Genomic DNA, 16,443 nt, shown 5'->3' with positions numbered 1-16,443 from the left:
CCAGCTAGTTTGGTACCAACTGATAAAAGTGGCTCATGATCAAAACTTGGGGAAAAAAGAATTAAATAAAAATTTAAAGATCTCATCTATAACATTTCACCTCATAACAACTCATAATTTTACAGTATTAACTTCACTAATACTATAAACTAGCAACATATAACAACTCTGTCCAGAATGGCCCTTGTCCACTTTTATGCCTATTGAAATCAGGCTCATGATCCTATCCAGATAGAACGCCTTCCCTGCTCTGAAGCCTGCTCATCCTCTGCACTGACAGTCTCCCTCCCCTGTGCACTTGTATAGGGCACTGTATGTACTTTGGAGCCCTGGTGGTGCAGTGGTTAAGAGCTCAGCTGCTAACCAAAAGATCAGCAGTTTGAATCCACCAGCTGCTCCCTGGAAACCCTATGGGGCAGTTCTCCTCTGTCCTATAGGGTTGCTGTTAAGTCAGAATCAACTCGATGGCAACAGGCTTGGCTTTTTTTTTTGAGGGGGGGGCGGTATATACTTTTACTGGGGCCTTTATAGTACGCTTTGTCTTGTGCCACATATATTTGGTGTTTTAGATTTGTCCTTACTGGATTCTAGTGAGATTTTCAGTACTGAACACCTAGCACACAGTTATCTGGAACAAACTGCCCTCTGGGAACTTTTCTTAATAACCACAGCGAAGATGGCAAGTAGGCACAGGACTGAAAACTCTTCCAGGGTGCATTTTTATCAGAATTTTCGCTCCACTCAGCACTAACCCCTGGAATCCAAGCTGTGGCTGCCGAAACCAGATCCTAGAGCCAGGGCTGCCTTGGCTGTTCAGTCCCCTGAGGCGTAGGTGCAGACATGGAGGTGAATGCTCTGTGGGGGAGTCCAACCCCACAGGAGAACACAGTGGACAGGTGCTCCTCCTCTCAGCCACACTTCTACTTCATGTCTCTCCGGGAGAGTTAAACATTTTCCACCCAGGCCTATCTCATTTTCTTCAACTCTACTCTCAAACTCTCCAGAACCCTGAGAAAAATATCTGAGTAGGAAGAAAAGTAGAAACAGGAAGGCAGGGGCCTAATGCCAGGCAGTGCCCATACACCATCACTTAAGGTTGAGTTGAGCAGCTCCTAACCTGACTCTTGGAGTTTTCAGGAAGGACTAACCGGGGGGAGGGCGTGGCACAGACAAGAGTCAGAGCAAAGACCTATATCTTGACTCAAAACAAAAGGAGGTGAACATCAGTTCTTGGTTTGCCCCCAAAAGGTAGAACTCTGAGGAGGTGAGGCCAATCCTACCATGGAGGAAGTTAGGAAGTAAGAAATACTCCTCTTCCACTCTGCTATTGGATTTCTTACACTAAACTTACACACAATACATAAAGCCTTTCAAAGCCCAAATGTCTTTCCATCATCATGATGCATCATTAAAACCAAAAATACCTCAGATGAAAATGCCCTTCTAACCTCAGAAGATCAATGTGAGCAGACTGACACAACCACCAAAAACACAGAGTCGTCCTCACCGGAGCTGGACAGGAGTCGGGGAGAAGGGACAGCAGCTGTCAAGGAGCAGGCAGGCAATGCTGAAGAGGACCTCTTGGCCCCAGAAAGTTTCTCTCTATACACGTATTTCACCTTATAAACAAAGGAGGCATGACAGAATTAGAATATCACCATTTTATAATCTCTAATGAATTAATGCTCAGTTCTTGGATGGTGCAATCGGTTAAGCACTCATTTACTAGCTGAAAGGTTGATGTTCAAACCCACCCAGAGAGGCACCTTGAAAGACAGGCCTGGAGATCTGCTTCTGAAAGGTCACAGCCTTGAAAGCCCTATGGCACAATGGGGTTGCTGTGAATCGGAATTGACTAGATGGCAACTAACAACGACAAATTAATGAACCTACTCACTGAGCATCAACGGCCTCTAACATCACAAAACAGCAAATATTATTTGCTTGCCACTGGAAAAACACAACAGTACCTGTGAAGGAGTCTTGCCAAAAAAGGTGATCTTGAATTTGATCAAGTCTCTTGATCAGGGTTCTCACCCTAGGTGATTTTATCGTCAGAGAACATCTTATAATGTCTGGAGACAACTGGGGAAGGGGTTCTACTGACATCTAGTGGGTAGAGGCCAGGAAAGCTGCTAATCATCCTACATGCACAGGACAACTCCCCAGAGAATTTCATGGCACTAACTGGTCAATAGCGCCAAGGTTGAAAAACCCTGCTCTATATTCAACTACAACTTTATAAGCAATATAGAGGACAGAGGAACATTATACCAAATTATACCAAAGGGTGCACCCAGCAAAACCTAGACTGTAGGCAATTTTACAGGACAAATAACAGTTTCTTCAATAAGTTGGAAGAAAAAAATACAGAAGGGAAATCTCTAGATTAAAAAAATATAGATACATCATGAACAAGAATAAATGAGACCAGACTTGCCACTTCATTGTAACCAACTAGTTACTGTACAAAATATATAAAATATCATCTGCAGACACTGGACTACTGACAGCCCTGAAAGATGGAGTCACATGCAAATGAGGTGAGCCTTACAATTGCTCCAACTTTCTGCCTACAGACACATTCTGCACCATGACATGTGGAGGCGGGAGGCAAGCAGAGCATGGCACTCTTGCTAAATTGAGGAGATATGAATCATAGTTCAGGGAGAGTATGGCAGCTGGAATTTGAAAGACAAAATACCAGGGAAACAGCTATGCGGAGGCAGAGGGAGAGCTCCAGAAATTTACATAGGCAATTTCTTAATTCTACTGCTGAAGACTAAGCTGCACAAATGTAGGATGTAACTTCACAAGGATAGGTAAAGAACGTCCAGAGAGCTGTAGCTAAACAACTCCCATAGCTCCACAGAGCTAAGAGACTGGGTTCTCATCAGCCAGAATGGAGAGACCTGTTGAACACTGAAGGCATTCAGGACAGACCCCAGAAGGGTCATGCCTTAGTGGTACATCTAAGTTAGTCCTAAAGAAAAATGTATTCTAGACCAAAAATGAAGTTTCAAAACAATCCTCATTTTATATATTTCTTTAATTTATTAAATGACATTTATAACATACAGAAGTAAAATGTATAATAGCACCAAGTAAAAGGAGGGAAATGGAAGTATACAGCGAGATTCTTACATTATATGTGAAATAGAATATTATCTGAAGGTAGACTGATGAGTTAAAGATCCATATTAAAATCTTTAAAGGTATAATTATTAAGCCAATAGTAGACATAGCAGAACTTAGAAAAATTAATCCAAAAGAAGGCAGGAAAAGAAAAAGAAGCAAAGAACAAATGGGACAAATAAAAAACAAACAACAAGATGACAGACTTAAACCCAATGAAATCAATAATTACATTAAGTATAAATACCTTAAAGACCCCAATAAAAAGGCAGAGATTGTCAGGCTGGATTAAAAAGAAAAAAAGTGAAACCCAACTATATGCTGTCTATAAAAAACTTCAAATATAACGACACAAATAGATTAAAAGTAAAATGACAAAGATACACCATGCAAATACTAATCGTAAGAAAGCTGTAATAGCTCTATCATATCAGAGAAGGAATTTTACCAAAGGAAAAGAGAAACATTTCATGATAAATAGGTCAATTGAGCATAAATACATAATCCTAAAACTATATGCCCCTAAAGCAGAGTCTCAGGATATATGGGGCAAAAACTGACAGAACAGAAAGGAAAAATAGACAAATCCTCAATGGTCACTGAGATTTCAACAAACCTCTCATTAACGGGTAGAACAAGTAACAGAAAATTAATAAGAATACAGAAAACTTGAACAACCATCTTGACCTGACTGACACAGAAAATTCCACACAACAACAGCAAAATACACATTCTTTTCAAATGCACATGAAATAATCACTAAAAACAGACCACTTGTAGGACCATAAAAAAGTCCCAATAAATTTAAGAGGACTAAAATCATACAGGAGCCCTGGTAGTACAGTGGTTAAGAGCTTAGCTGCTAACTAAAAGGTTGGCAGTTCAAATCCACCATCCAGTCCTTGGAACCCCATGAGGCAGTTCTACTCTGTCCTACAGGGTCGCTACGAGTCGGAATCGACTCAACAGCAACAGGCTGGGCTAAAATCATACAAAGTATGTTTTCTGATGAAAACAAAATTAAATTTAAAATCAGTAACAGAAAAATAGCTGGAAAATCTCCAAATACTGGAAATCATAAAACAAACTTTAAATAACCCATAGGTCAAAGACGAAATCACAAGAAAATTGAGAATATTTTGAACTGAATGAAAATGAAAACGAAACATATAAAAATGTGTAAGTTGCACAGTTAAAGCAGTGGTTAGAGAAAAATGTACAGCTTTAAATACTTCGTTTTAAAAAAGAATCTAAAATCCGGATCTAAGCTTCTACTTTAAGAAGCTAGAAAATGAAGAGCAAATTGAACCCAAAGTCAAATAAGGGAAATAATGATAAGAACAGAAATCAATGATATGGAAAGCAGACTATAAAGAAAAATCAATGTAACCAAAAGCTGGTTCTTTGAAAAGATCAAATAAACTGACAAAATCTAGCTAGACTGATGAAAGAAAAAAGAGAATTCAACACACATTTCTAATATCATAAATGATAAAAGGGACATCAGTACAGACCCTACAGATATTAAAATAATAACAAGGGAATATTATGAACACTTTATGCCAATAAATTAAACAACTCAGATGAAATAGAACAATTCCTTGAAAGACACAAATTACCAAACCTGACACAAAACACGGAAAATCTGAGTAACCCCATATATATTAAAGAAACTGAATTCTCGAGCTAAAACTTCCCACAAAGAAAACTGCAGCCCAGGTGGCTTCACTGGTGTAATCTATCCAACCAGTTAAAGTAATATCACACCTATAAAAACTCTTTTGGAAAACAGAAGAGACAGGAACTCTCCCCAGTTCATTCTATGAGGCCAGCATTACTGTCATATCAAAATCAGACAAAGACATACAGGAAAAGAAAATTACAGACCGAATTCCTTAACACAGAATTAGCAAATTAAATCTAACAATATATAAAAAAGATAATACATCATAAGCAATTGCAGCTTGTTCCAAGAATGCAAGCATAGCTTAACATTCAATGGAGAAAAACCATTTGATCACCTCAACAGATGAAGAGAAAGCATCTAACAAAATTCCACACCCATTCATGACTAAAGCAGTCAGCAAACTAGAAATAGAAGGGAATTTCTTTAAGATGATAAAAGGCATCTACAAAAAATCTACAGTGAACATCACAGTCAATGACGAAAGATGTTTTCCCTTACAATCAGGAAGAAGGCAAGGATATTTACTATCACCACTTCTACTCAATATTGTTACTGGAGGTCTGAACCAAGGACAGTAAGAAAAAGAAATGAAAAAGCATCCAGATTGGAAAGGAAGATGTAAAATTCTTTATTCAGAGGTGATATGTTTGTGTACCTAAAAAATCCTAATAAATAAATATAGCAAGGTTACAGGATACAAAGCCAATATACTATAATCAATTTTATTTTTATATAGTAGCAACAAAACAATTGGACAATGAAATTTTAAAAACGAATACTACTTACAAAAGCATCAGAAAAAAACAAGAAATTCTAAGGGATCAATTTAACAAAATATGCACACGATCCTAAACTAAAAACTATTAAAACACTACTGAAAGAAATTAAAGAACTGAATTAATGGACTGGTATACTAAGTTCATGGACTGGAAGACTCAATACTGTTACGATGTCAATTTTCTCCAAACTGATGTATAAAACCAAAAACCCATTGCCATCAAGTGGATTCCAACTCATAGCTTGTGACTCATAGCGACCGTATAGGACAGAGTAGAACTGCCCCATAGGGTTTCCAGGGCTGTAATCTTTCCGGACGCAGACTGCCACATCTTTCTCCCTCCGAGAGGCTGACAAGTTCAAACCACCGACCTTTTAGTTAGCAGCCAAGCAGTCAACCACTGTGCCACCCAAAACAAACAAACAAAAAACAAATCCACTGCTGTCCAGTCGATTCCAGCTTATATCAACCCTACAGGACAGAGTAAAACTGCCCCATGGAGTTTCCAAGGAGCGCCTGGTGGACTTGAACTGCCAACCTACTGTGCCACCAGGGCTCCTTAAATTGAGGTATAGCTTCAAGCAATTCCAAACAAAACACCTGTAGGCTTTTTTGGGGGGGTGGGGTGGGGGGTAGGGGGTGGAGTAGAAATTGACAAGCTGAGTCTAAAATTTTTATGAAAATATAAAAGATCTATTACAGTCAAAACGGTTTTCAAAAAGAACAAAGCTGGAGGACATACACTATCTGACCTCAAAAAAAGACACAGACCAATGGAGAGAATAGAGTTCAGATATAATACAAAATATCCAATTGGTTTTTACAGAGGCGCCAAAGTAATTTGATAGGAGGAAAAGTAATCTTTCCAATAAATAATACTGAAATAATGCCCACATGGGGTGGGCCAGGGAATTAATCTCAACCTCCACTTCAGAGCATGCTCAGTGAGTAACCCCTCACACGCCACAGGCATGAACACACAGCCTAAAACCGTCAATCTGTCAGATTCAGAGACTAGAGGAGGCAGTTGCGTTTCCGTAAATAATTTTTTTTAGCACCGAGTCATGCCCAATTGTTCGTGTATTGTCTTTATCTGCTTTACGGTTCCTGGGGTGGTGCAAACTGCGCTCAACTACTAAACAAAGGCTGGTGGTTCAAACCCAACCAAAGGCGCCACAGAACAAGGGCCTGGCGATCTGCTTCCATACACATTACAGCCGAGAAAACCCGATGGAGCTCAGGTCTACTCTGTAACACGTGAAGGTGCACAGAAGTCGGAATCAGGTTTTTATAGCTGCTTTTGAGCAATAATGGCACAGCTGAGTAGTTCAGACGGTATGTTTACTCTCAGTCCTTTAAGAAAAAGTTTGAGCATCCCTGCTCTAAAAGAAAAGCGGGCAAAATCTAGGGAACAGTGTTCCAGGACATAAAAAAAAGCACAAACCATAACAGAAAACACTGATAAGCTGTACTTCAAAATTTAAAACTTCTGCTCTTCGCAAGACACTATTCAGAAATGAAATGCAAGCCACAAAAATGGAAGAAAATATTTACAAATGACTTACATCTAAATTATATTAAGAACTCTTACAGCTCAATAATAAAAACAAACAACCCTATAAAATAAGGAGTGATAGATCTGAACAGACGCTTCACCGAAGAAGACGGAGGACTGAGCAACAAGCACATGAAACAGCACTCCAAGGCATTTAGTGGTGCCTCGCTGTGGTTTAAATTCGCATTTCACTGACACCAATGATGTTGGAAATGAGAAGAAACTGCCTCAACATCATTATGATCAGTGCAATGCACATTTAAACTACAACGAGATGCCGCTAAACATCCACCAGAATTTTAAATTTTGGCTAGAATGAAACACTAAAGAAACAGCCTGCAGTTTCTTTCTCCTACCCAAAAGAAATGAAAAAATACATCCACCCAAAAACATGTACACAAACGTTCATAGAAATTTTCCTGATAGTCTAAAACCAGAAATACTCAAATGTCCATCAACAGATAAATCGATAAAACAAATCGTGATATATCCTTACAATGGAATACTACTTAACAATACTCAAAAACCCATTACCATCGAGTCGATTCTGACTCATAGCGACCCTACAGAACAGAGTAGAAATGCCCCCATAGGATTTCCAAGTGGATTCGAACTGCCGACCTTTCGGTTAGACGTCAAGCTCTTAACCACTTAATAATAAATACCCATAATATTGTAAAAATAATGGATGAATCTCAAAAAGCATTATGCTAAATGAAAGAAGCCAGGCACAAAAGAATATATTCTGTATTGTTATATTCATACGAAATTCTAGAAAAAAACCTAATCTTTAGAGACAAAACAGGTGGTGGTGTGGGGGTGGAGGGTATTGCAAACAAGCATGAAGAACTTTTTGGAGTGATGGGATTGCCCTGTATCTTGACTGTGGTGGTGATTACATGGGTGTATACATTTGTCAAAACTCATTCAAAGTGTATACTTAGAAACAGTACGTGTCATCATATGTAAATTATACCTCCATAAATTGTGTGTGTGTGTGTGTGTCGTATCAATTACAATGTGTAGACTCTATCTGAATCCTGACTCAAAAAAACTGTTCAAAAAAGAAATGACCTTTAAGTCAATGTGATCACTGACTGGATATTTGATAACGGTAACAGTATTTAAAAAGCAATCTTGTCTTTTTGGAAATGCACTGATATGTTTACAGATGAAATTACATGATGTCTGGGATTTGCTTCAAAATAATAGGACAGAATGAGTCAGGCTAAAGAGCCTTAGTGGCACAACAGGTAAGCACTTGGCTGCCAACCAAAAGATCAGCAGTTCAAACCCACCATTCACTCCTCAGGAGAAAAGGCCTGGCAATCTGCTGCTACAAAGGTTACAGCCTAAGAAGCCCTATGGGGCACCTGACCCTGTCCTGTAGGGTTGCTATGAGTCAGAACCAACTTGACGGCATACTATCACATGGATAAAACAAGACTGGTCACGAGCTGATAAATTTTGAAATTGGGGTTGAATAAATGGCAGTTCATTATACTATTCTATCTTCCTGTGTGTTTGAAATGTTCTGTAACAAAAAGTTGTTTAAAAAAAAAAAAAAGAATCTACTCCTCGGTTGTACTCTGGGCTAGCCTAAGATTCTCCCATCTCAGACCAGAGACCCATCCCCTTCCTTCCCCCTTTGTTTTTGTTAGCTGTCACTGAGTTGCCCCAACTCAGGGGACCCCATGCACAGTGGGATCAAACTGCTGCAATTCCTAGGATTTTCACTGGCTGATTTTTCAGAAGTAGATCACCAGGCCTTTCTTCTTAGTCTGGAAGCTCCAGTAAAACCTGTTCAACGTCACAGCAACAAGCAAGCCTCCACTGACAGACAAGTAGTGGCTGGAGCTTGAGGCACACTAGCCAGAAATCAAACCTGGGTCTCTCACATGGAAGGCAAAAATTCTACCACTGAACCACCCACCACTGCTCTCAAATCAGCTTCTGGTGAGTCAATTCCAACTCACGGTGACCCAATATGTGTGTCAGGGTAGAACTGTGCCCTGTAAGGTTGTCAATGGCTGATTTTTCTGAAGTAGATTGCCAGATCTCTCTTCTAAGGTGCCTCTGGGTGTACTTGAACCTCCAACGTTTCATTTAGCAGCTGAGCACATTAACCATTCGCACCACCCAGGACTCCCTCTTTCCCCTTTACTCCTCTGCTTTTCCCTAGCAAAGCATACATGTAATATGTGTCTCAGGGCTGATCTAATCCTGTCATTTTCAGAAAACAGAACCATTTGAAAGCCAGCAAGCTAAACAAATGCTTTGCACAAATCTGACATCATGCTGTTGCTCAAAAATATTAGATAAATTATAATTAAAATTATGAGAGGTTCTATTTGAATAGTCAGTCCCTCAAACTCAACTTTTTCCCTTCCCTAAGACTTTTCAAAATACATTAAATATCTCCCACTTCTTCTATCTTCTTTCTCAGAAAGGAGGACTATGTTATTTGAAAACTGTCTCAGGACATTTAAACTATATATATTCTTATACAGGGAGGCAGTGGCATCAAACGCCTGCTCTCTGAAACAGGTGGCTTATTTGCTTATCAGAGTAATAATAAAGTCAAAGAATAAAGTGTAAACCTTCCCCCCCAAAAATCCTCATTATACCAGAATGGGCTCCTAACCTTCCCTTTAAATCCCCCATTTTCTTCACACAGAGTCCCTGAGTGGCACAGATGGTTAAATGCTGGACTGGAAGGTTGGTGGTTCTAATCCACCCAGAGGCACTTCAGTAGAGCACAGTTCTACTCTACACACTGGGGGTGGCCAAAGTCAGGATTGACTTGAAGGAAATCAGTGGGGGCTTTTGTTTCTTTACACGTGAAAGTGCCTTTATTTTTGCAGCTTATCACCATGCTAGCGGTGAGGTGAAGAGAAAAAAAAGCCTCAGAAGCTTAAAAATAGAAACACAAAAGCTGGATCAGAACTACCCAGAAAGACCATTTCGCTTCTGTGCTAATTACAATCATTCTCTAAACTTCAAACACAAACTAATCACTTCTTCCAAGAAACCTTCACATTCTCGCCATTGAAAATACATCATCCTTGTACTTCTCCATAGGCCACCTGGCACACTTCTCTTGGGGAGCTCACATTATTACGCCTTTGCTGTTGCTGTGTGCCACTGAGTCCATTTTCGACTCATAGCGGCCACCCCACGTGACAGAAAATTCCCTAGGATTTTCTAGGCTATAATCTTTATGGAAACAGATCACCAGGTCTTTCTTCCAAGGAGCTACTGGGTATGTTCAAACCACCAACCCATGGTTAGTGGCAGAGTGCTTAACTGTTGCACCACCATGGCTCCTTTACTATGTCTTAAAAAAAAAAAAAAAATTTTTTTTTTGGGGCCTTATTTATTCGGTATTGTCCATCTCTACCCTGCCTAGCACAGAGTGGGATCACACTAGATTCTTTGAGTGAATGCTGAATAAACCAGCAATGAGCACAGGAATGAAAATCCTTACTGGGTTCGTTTCAGACCATAAGTTCTGTTTGCTGTGGTACTAACCCCTGGGACCGACATCAGTGACTGCTGAAGTCCACATTCCTGGGTCAAAGGCTTTTACACAGAACCTGCTATGTGAGGTGTTGAAGTGAAGGTGCTTAGGAGAATGTTCTATTTAAGGAGGTGGGGAGAGCAGGGAACAACCAACCACCATAGATTAGCTGGACAGTATATTCTTTCTCTAGGCCAAAGTTTTATTTCCTGCCAATTCGGGGACCGACACATTTTCTACCGGGGGCCTATCTTACTTTCTTGGGCCTATCTTACTTTCTTCAAGTTCATTCTTAAACTCTTCTCAGAACCATGAGACCACAGGCTATGTACTGTAAAGCTAATGAAGCTTAAGCTTCAGGGTGCCTACTTGCACAGTTCCTACAATCAGGAAGCATTTCTAAGTACGCATTTCTGGCAAACTTCCTAAAAAATCTCAGAAGAAAGGGACCCAAATCTCCAAGACTCGTATAATTTGTTGTGATTTCTTTACTTATTCCAAATATTATCTTTCATATCTAATTCTGAGTTCTTTTTCTTAAAGAGGGGGCACCCCCTTTCCCCCCCCCCCCCGCCAAAAAAAAAATCCCTGAATATGGAGGCAAAGGTAATTTCCAAAGAGGTAAGGAAAAGGTAAGTAACCGGGGGGGGGGGGGGGGGGGCGGGCAGGGGGAGCTCCTTGTCTATTCAGCTCCACCACTGCCTTGGGGCTTTCAAGAAACACTCTCTAGTACCCCCAAAGATTCACCTTTAGAAGACCGAGAATGTAAAGGATCCAAAAAACTCCATGTGGAGCGGGTGGTAAAGGAACCCACCCTTGGTCTCTAAAGAGATGTGGTGGCGAAAAAGCGAGACAGATCTTGGACATTTCAAAGGGGCTTAAACAAGGAAAATCCCTGCCTTCTCTGTTCCGGCCAAAGCAAGGCCCCCTCTCCGCCCGCCCTCACTCCTCTCTCCGCGAGCACGGGGAGGTCAGAGTCCTGGAACATCCAGGCCAGAATTCACAGTGACACCCTCTCCTTGTAGTAGCTGCAATCCTCCGACAGTCAATTCTTTATTTTCCAAAGTGCAAGGCTGGTCGTAGGACCAGGGCTGGAAGAGGTGGATGGGGCAGGGGTGAGGAGGGGTAAGTGAAGGCACAGCAACCAGAGGAAGAAAGACACGGATGGGGAGAGACTGACAGGAACGCAGCAGACAGGGGCACTTGGAGAGAACCGGAAGGGGGGTGTTTTGGGTACCACCACCCTGCACCAGTCCGAGCCTAGGTGAGGGGATGTCTGGTAAGAAAAGGCAAATATGGAACGCGGGATGTCTGTTGTTTCATAAGCCTTCGCATTTATCAGACTGAAATTTCAAAAAACGCAACCAAACTTCCAAAAAGATCCCAAGCGAGCAAGGCGAACTTGACGACTCTGAAGCAATCCCTGTAAAGCAGCCCCTGAATTCTGCATGGGGAGACGGGCTGCGGGACGCTCGGGGAACCTGGCAGAGGAGGGAAGTCCCCCCACCAGCCTCTCCCCGGCGGCCCGGGCGGCGTCGCAGCAACTATGGACGCAACCCGCAGTCCGCCAAGTGCGCGCTCGCCCGCTTCGTCCTCCCGCTCCTCCGCTCCCGCCTGCCGCACGCCCCTCGCCGCGTCCGACCCCGGCCCGCGGGGCTCCGGCCACCAACGCAGCCCGCAGCCGCCTCCCCCGGGGCCGCCGCGTGGGCCGCCCGGACCCTGGACGGCAAACGGCGGACGGCCGTACGGAGCGACCCCCGCCCGGAGCCGACGCCCACACTCACCGCGGCGCTCCATCCCGCGTCCCGGACGCGGACGCCCGCCCAGCACTTACGGCCGCCGCCGCCGAGGGCTGGAGCTCGCCGCCCCCATCCCCCACGGCCCGCGGACGCCCGGCCGAGCCGCCGCCGCCGCCCCTGCCGCTACAGCCACCACCGCGCCGGCCGCGGCCGCCCCGCCCCCGAGCCTCGCACCGCCCACTCGGACGCGCTCCGCCCCCCGGGGCCCAGCCCATTGGTCCGCGCTCCCGGGGGCGGGGTTAAGCGCCCTCTGGCAGGTGGGGCGGCTGCGGGCTCTCGGGTGCTGGCCGTCAGCTGCGCCCCAGTCTGCTGATTGCCCCCCAACGTTGCAGGACGTGTTAAAGCCCTGTGCGGGTGGCAGCAGGGCGGCTGGAGCGAACCTTAGGGACAAGTCACCTTGTACACCTTCCAGCAGGGATCAGGCCTGCAGTCCTTAATGTTTAAGTGGACATTTTTCAGGTGGACAGAATAAATTTCTTCCCCCATCCTCCTTCTCCATTTAGAAACAAAAATACATTTTGTGCCTAACTTTAAAACTGGCACCCTCTTTTCTGTCTTCGACTGTCTTTCAATTTCAGAAGACAAAATTACTCAAAACATTAACTGTTACGTGCAATACCTGGCACATAGGAGGTACTCAGTAAACACTAGTTGAACACATGTCCCCCTAACCTTGCATTCATACTAGCTTCTTACCATTAAATGGTCCTTAAGTAATGCGAGTCATTAGTCAACAAGATGGGAAAAGCACTTAACTAGATGTTAGATCAGTAACACATCCTATATGGGGGGAAAAGAATGGCATTACTGTTGAATAGTGAGAATACATATTAGTAATGCAAAACAACTCTACCAAGAATACCCTTCCCCTAGTCTGTGCTAGGAGCCCTCCTGGCGCAGTGGTTAAGTCTCCAACTATTAATTGAAAGGTTGGCACTTCGAGTCCAATAGCTGCTCCTTGGAAACCCTATGGGCAGTTTTGCTCTGTTCTATAGGGTCGCTCTATGAGTCGAAATAGACTCAATCGCAATGGGTTCTTTAGTCTGTGCTGATGTGTATCAAAAACAAAACAAACAAACAAAAACCATAGCCATTAATTTGATTCCAACTCAGTATCAGGCACTCCATAAATATTAGATTTAATAAATGAGTAAAGTTATGGAAAGCTCATATAGAAAAGTCCCTCAATCTCATCCTCCCCTTAAATCTTTTTCAATATACATTAAATATCTGCCATATTCTCCACTCTTCTTTGTTAGTGGGGAGGAATATGATATTTGAAAACATTTTCAGAGTCCATTTTCAAATAAAATAATCATTAACCGAGAAAGAATGAACCTCAAAAATCTGCAATCTGGCACAGGTGGCTCAGGTGTTTGGCAAAGAAACAAAGGAAGAAAGGGCAATAACGCCACCAAATTCAGTGTCCCAGAGTATGCCCTCAACCATCCTTATAAGCCAGCTTGTTTTATACTGATAAGTTTTCATGGTTACAGTGGCTCGTGATCCCTTTTTGGGGAGGTGGAGGAGAGTCACAGACAAACAAAAACTCAGAAGCGTAACTGCATAATGGATTAATAACGCAGCGTATATGGCAGCTGGTGTAGTATTGCTATTTTATAATTGCAGTATATATTAATAACAGATAAACACTCTGCCTATTGAAATGTTCTTCATTCTTTCTACGATAGATAGGATAACGCCTCTGCTCAGAAAACTTGCTTTTCTCCTTAATGAAAATCAATCATTCCATTTGACATGACCTGGTACATAAAGTGACATTTTTGTGGCACTCGTTTTTTTTACGCCACGTTTATTTGGTTGTGTTTATTTATACTAATTAGATTTTGAAGTTCTGCAGTACTACATTTTTTACTGTACTATATAGGCACTATAGTACCTACAGTACTACACAGCTCTGTGCTAGGCTCAGAATGGGCCCCTACTACGTATTTTCTGGAGGAGTATTGGTAGAATGACCATTGGGCCCAGGAATTCAAATCCTGCATTTTTTTTTTTTTTTAAACCGTGAGTCTGCTCGATTTGGTTGTATCTTTTGGAACAAAAAAGAGCCCTGGTCGTTCAACAGTTAAGCATTCAGCAGTTAATGAAAAGGTTGGTGTTTGGAACCTACCCAGTGGCTCTGTGGGAGAAAGACCTGGCAATCTGCTTCCATAAAGATTACAGCCTAGGAAACCCTACGGGGCAGTTTCACTCCATCACACGGGGTCGCTGGGTCTGAAGTTGATTCAAGGGTGCACAACAACATTAATCCAAGTTCAGGGGCTATAAAACCACCTGCGGAGACCACCTGCCCAGCTATCCTGTGCCCTGAGGTGAGGGTGCTGGTAGATGTTCTCTGTGGGCAGGAGGTGGGAGCCCAGCATCACAGGACAGCACAGTGGGCAGGTGCTGTCCCTCTCAACCATCCTGCAATGACAGTCCTGTTTAGGAGGGTGCAACAGGATGCGCCCAGGCTTATCCTATTTTCAATTCATTTCACAGATATTTATTGAGGACCACCAACATGCCAGACATTGTCCTTAGCATTGGGAATACATTGGTAAGCTTTAAATCGACTTTCAGATTCTCCTCAACCATGATTAAAATGCCTGGGAGAGAAGATGAAATAATGAAAGCAGGAAGGGGTAGCCTAAAGGCAGGCCAGCTCCCTGTCACTGCTGCTGTCCTTGACCTCACTCCTGGAGCATTTAGAAAGAACAAGAGCCGACGGGCCACAATGAATACAAAGGCTCCAGATTCCAAAGTGGACAAAACTCACCAAGCAGGTTATTAATCTTGATTCTATGATGGTTGTAACTGAGAAACAAGGAATCAATTTAGACCACATGCTCGAAATGAATGCAAAAGACGTTGCAAACATCCAAGAATTGTGTTGTCCTGAGGAGAGGATATGAAGCAAGATTGCTAGAAAAAAAAATAAAGAAAAACTTAAGTAAAAAAGCCATAAATGAGTGTATGAATATGATATCATACTCATTTGATGTCTAGATCAAAGTGTTGAATTTCAAACCTCAAACTTTTAGATTATTTGATGACGTAAACCTCTGTACTTAAGCCACCATATACTATGGCCCTACCTAATGTCTTAAGAAGTGAGACGACTCTCCCAATAACTAACGTTTGTTGTGAAAAAAATAATATTGGCCTAAAAACATAATTATTGATGTTGATGTGAACAAAAAGATGATGATGATCATTGCCATAATAGTAATAAGAACTAATCCTTCATGGTTTACTCTGTGCTAGACACTTTTGATTTATTCTTTACACTTAAGTCATTTAGTCCTCACAACAACCCAGTGAGGTACTATTATCATCCCATTACACCAATGGAAAAAACTGAGGCACAGAACAAAATAGTTCAATAAAGAATTTGTGCTGGACTGCATGAAAATTGACATTAAAATTAAGATGTTTGACAATACTTTTCTTAGAAAAAGATAGTGGGGGCTCATCCCTCTTATTCTACTGCTGCCGCTCTGGTCTTCTGGTTATTCCCCAGAGATCCCCAAGGACCCTCTTTTTTCTTCTGCCTGGAATGGGCTCCTCCTACGTAACTCATTAATTGCTTTCTTCTGATCTCTCCTCAAATTCTCCCTGTCATTGAGGCATTCCCTTCAGGATGCTTTAAATCTCCTTTGCCTTGCTTTAATTTTTCCCATAGCACTTATACTTACAGACACAGTATAGCGTCATTCATTTGTATATTTTCTATTCTGCCCCCCCTACACACACATACACACACACACACACACACTAGACTATAAGCTCCATGATGGAAGGGGCTCTGCCTGTTTTGTTCACCACTATTTCCCTAGTCCTTGGGAAAGTACTTGGAATTAATCAATAAATTAAAAGATTTAAATAAAATAATAGTGTATACCCAAACACTAGATTTATTTTTAGAAAAGATTAGCTTGTTAACATTTTGAAAATTTTAAGCAG

Source organism: Loxodonta africana, chromosome 3, assembly GCF_030014295.1.
Source record: "Loxodonta africana isolate mLoxAfr1 chromosome 3, mLoxAfr1.hap2, whole genome shotgun sequence".
In the NCBI taxonomy this organism is placed as follows: Eukaryota; Metazoa; Chordata; class Mammalia; order Proboscidea; family Elephantidae; genus Loxodonta; species Loxodonta africana.
The sequence above is the reverse complement of the archived record's forward strand: the minus strand, read 5'-3'. Positions refer to the sequence as shown.